The sequence below is a fragment of the Vicugna pacos genome, chromosome 10, assembly GCF_048564905.1.
Source record: "Vicugna pacos chromosome 10, VicPac4, whole genome shotgun sequence".
NCBI classification, from domain to species: Eukaryota; Metazoa; Chordata; class Mammalia; order Artiodactyla; family Camelidae; genus Vicugna; species Vicugna pacos.
The window spans coordinates 51,443,585-51,447,657 of NC_132996.1; positions in this window are offsets into that span (position 1 = coordinate 51,443,585).

Genomic DNA, 4,073 nt, shown 5'->3' on the forward strand with positions numbered 1-4,073 from the left:
TCTGTGGGTGTGTGCAAGGAAAGCTGCAAAAAAGTCCTCCAGGAAAACCCAGGCCTTCCTGTGGCAATTGTGTAGGCACCCAGACCCTGGGCCAGGAGCAGAGGGCGCGGTGCGGCTGCTGGGGGAGGCGTCGGGGCCATCCCTTCCATGGCAGGCACTTCCGGTGTTTGTGACATCTAGCTTTTTTGGCTTTCTTTCTTATGTTTGTTTCTGCATTCTGAGTCTTAATTCCCCAGTGCAAGAGCTAGATGCCTGCTTTCTCAGCCCCTGCCCTTTGCAGTTGAATGGGGAGTTGTGTCTTAGGCTCCTTTAGCGAGACACCCTCGAAGCAGACTTTGATCTTGAAAAGAGTCATACGAGGAAGGTGGCACTGCAAGGGATCCAGTTTCGGGGGGCGGCAGGGGGTCCTGGTAGTGTCGGCATGTGGCACAGTCACATGGCGGTGGCAGAGGCATCTCTGCAGAGGCAGGCTTGTGGTCAGGCTGGAGTGGTATCCTTGTTGTTCTTGGTGACAGAGCTTCCATGTCTGACTCTCTGACCCTCCAGGAGATTTGTGAGCTACTCAGTGTCTTTTACATTTACATTTGTTGAGGTTTGCTTAATGGTCCAAGATATGGCCAGTCTTAGAACATGTTCCGTGAATGCTTGAGGATGTATGTCGCTGTCACTGGGCTCAGTGTTCCCTAAACGTTGATTAAATTCCGTTGGTTGATGGTGGTGTTGAGTTCTTTTATATTGTTGATATTCTGTCGACTTGTTCTATGGATTGTTGAGAGAGGGGTGCAGATGTCTCCGACTATAATTGTGGATTTTGTCTAGTTCTTCTTTCAAGGTTATTGGTAATTTTGCTTCACACATTTTGTAGCTCCATTGATTGGTACATACCCTTTCAGGATTGCTATGTCTTTCTTGTGGATTGATATTTTAAAAATCATTAGGTAATGTCCTTTTCTGCCTGTGATAATTTTCTTTGCTGAAATTTACTTTATTAGATATTAATATAGCCACCTGCTTTCTTTTGATTCAAGTTTCCATGACATATCCTCTCCCATCCTTTTTCACTTTCAGCCTACCTATATGATTATATTTGAAGTGAGACAGCATATGGTCAGGCCACGTTTTAAAATCCACCCTGATAATCTTTCTTGTTTAATTTCTATATTTAGACTATTTACATTTATTGTAGTTATTGGTATCATTGTCCTTAAGTATACCAATTTGTTTCTTCTTTCCTGTTTGTTCTGTTTTGTTTGTTTGTTTCTGTTTTGTTTTATCTGCCTTCCTGTGGGTTACTTGAGGTTTTTTTTAGAATTGCATTTTGACTTATCTGTCATGTTTTCTGCTATGTCTCTTTGATAGCTTTTTAGTGGTTGCTCTAGATATTACATTATTTATACATAACTTATCACAGTCTGCTGGTATTGACATTCCCCAGTTCAAGTGAAGCATAGCAACTTGTCTCCCTGTAAGTCCCTTTACCCTCCCCTATTTATAATATAATTTTACATATTTCCTCCAAATACATTTAGGACTACATCAGATAATGTTACAATTTTCGCTTCAACCATCAAACATAATTTAGAAAATGGAAGAGGAGGACCACTGTATGTATCCCTAATTTTGCCCTTCCTGTATTCTTCCTTCCTTCCTACTGTCCCAAGACTTATTTTGTCATTTTCTTTCTGTTTAGAGAACTTCTTTTCGCCATTAATTTTGATTAAATCTGCCAGTGACAAGTTCTCTTAGTTTCCTTCATCAGAGAATGTCTTAATTTCTTATTCAATCCTGGAGAAAATCCCTGCTTGATTTTTGAGTTGACAGTTCTTTTCTTTCCACACTTGAATAATGTTGTGCCACTCCCTTCTGGCCTCCACAGTTTCTGATGAGAAATCCACTGTAATGTAAATTATTTTTCTTTTAATAGGTAAGGTAATTTTCCTCTTTAGCTGCTTTAAATTTTTTAAAATTTGCCTTTAGTTTTCAGAAGTTAGACTATGATCTGTCCTGAAAAGGATTTCTTTGGGTTTTATCTTATTTGGGGCTTGCCACTCAGCTTCTTGAATATGATATTTATGCCTTTTGCCAAATTTGGGAAGTTTTCAGCCATTATCTCTTTGAATACTTTTCCAGCCCTGCCCTTTTCTCCTCTACTTCTTGGACTCTGATGACAAAAATGTTGGATCTTTTGTTCCACAAGCCCTCGAGGCTCTGTTGATTTTTTCACTCTGTCTATTTTCTCTCTGTTTTTCATACTGGGTTACTTCTACCATTCTGCCTTCAGATTTACTGATTCTTCTCTTTGTTCTTCCATTCCACTGTTGAGCTCATCCAAAAACTACATTGAGTTTTTTTTTTTAAGTTACTATATTTTTCAGTTCTAAAATTCCATTTCCTTCTTTTTTTATATCTTCTGTTTATTTGCTGAAACATTCCACTTCTTTGATGTAACTTCTGTCTTTTTACTTGTTTGAAGTATGTTCATAATTGTAAGTTGAATTGTGTGTTTGATATCTGCTTGAAAACCTTTGTCAGATAATTCTAATGTTTCTCTCATTTTGGTGTTGGCCTCTATTGTCTCTGTTACATTCATGTTGAGATTTTCCTGGTTCTTATTGTAAAGAGTTCTTTTCTATTGAAACTGGATGTTGTGGTTATTCTGTTATGATACCCTGGATCTCACGTACATCTTTGTTGTGGCTGGTGTTTCTGGACATTGCTCTGGCAGGGGAACGGGGAGGTGCTGCCCTGTTACTGCCAGGGTGGGGTGGGGTGGGTAGAAATCCAGGTTCCCTACTTGGCCTCTGTTAACACCCGAGTCGGGTAGGGATTCCTCATTACTAGAGTGGAGGTGGGAGTTCTGGTTTCCCATCAGGCCTTCACCGATACCACCCTGGCTAGGAGGGGCAGGAGTGCCTTGTTACTGCTCACTATGTGTCCTCCACTGACACTCCAGTAAAGGGAGGTGGTCTTATTGCCTCTGGGTAGTGATGAAGTCCTGACCTCCTCAGGCCTCCTCTAATACCACCCCCAGTGGGGAGGGGACAGGGTGGCTTGATAATTCTAGGTGAGTGTGGAAGTTCAGGCTGCTCAGGAGGGCTTGTTGCCACTTAGAGGGGATGAAGACCCCAGCCCCTTACTTGGTCTTCCTTGACACCACACCAGCAGGAGGGCTGGGGAGTCTCATTACAGCCTGGCCAGGGTGGAAGTCTAGGTTCCTCATTTTGCCTTTGCTGGCCTAACTGTGAGTAGGCACGATTTTTTCTATGATGTTTGTCTGGAGAAGAGCATTGTGTCTAAAAGTCTTTTGCCTTGTGATCCTTTTCTGGTTCCTGGCTGGACAGAAGAGGTTTTTAGTGGGGCTTTTTTTGGTTTGTTTTTTAATGCCTGTGCTCATTTGTATTTCTGGGTTACAGGCTCCTTCAGCTCCCAGTCTAGGATAGATGAGAAAAAAGAAAGCCCAGAAATTTTACCTCCATGTCATTCTTTGGGTCCCAAGTTCATAGCTTGCTTGTCTGCCTTCCCCTCCCCACCTTTCAGAATTTTCTTAGGATTATTTCATATATAACATCTATGATTTTTAGCTGTACTCAGCGGAAGGGATAGGAAAAAGCACATCTTTCTTTTCCCAGAAGTGGACATCCCAATATCCTTTCATGAACTTGCTTTCTGCTGACACTGGCCGGGTGGGCTCTGCTGTTTGCAATGAAGAACCTGACTGGTGCCCTTTGAAAAGGGAAGGGCCACAAAAGAGCTGTCCCCCGAAGTGGGTAGACCAGGCTCATCAACAGATTTCTAGAATTAGCAATTCCGTTTTGCCCACAAGTGATTTTTCCTGTGTTTCCTCCAAACGCAAAGCTTCTCTTCGGAATACAACCAAAAAATTTTTTTATTACGTTCTTTTATTAAAACAGTAATACTTGTTCTTTGCAGAAAATTTAGAAAATAGAGATGTAAAACTGAGAACATTGCACACCAGAATATATGTATATAATAAAAATAAGATTATACTGTAAATTTTGCTTAGTAAGCTGCCTTTTCACTTTTTCAGATATCTTAATATGTTCTCACTCCAA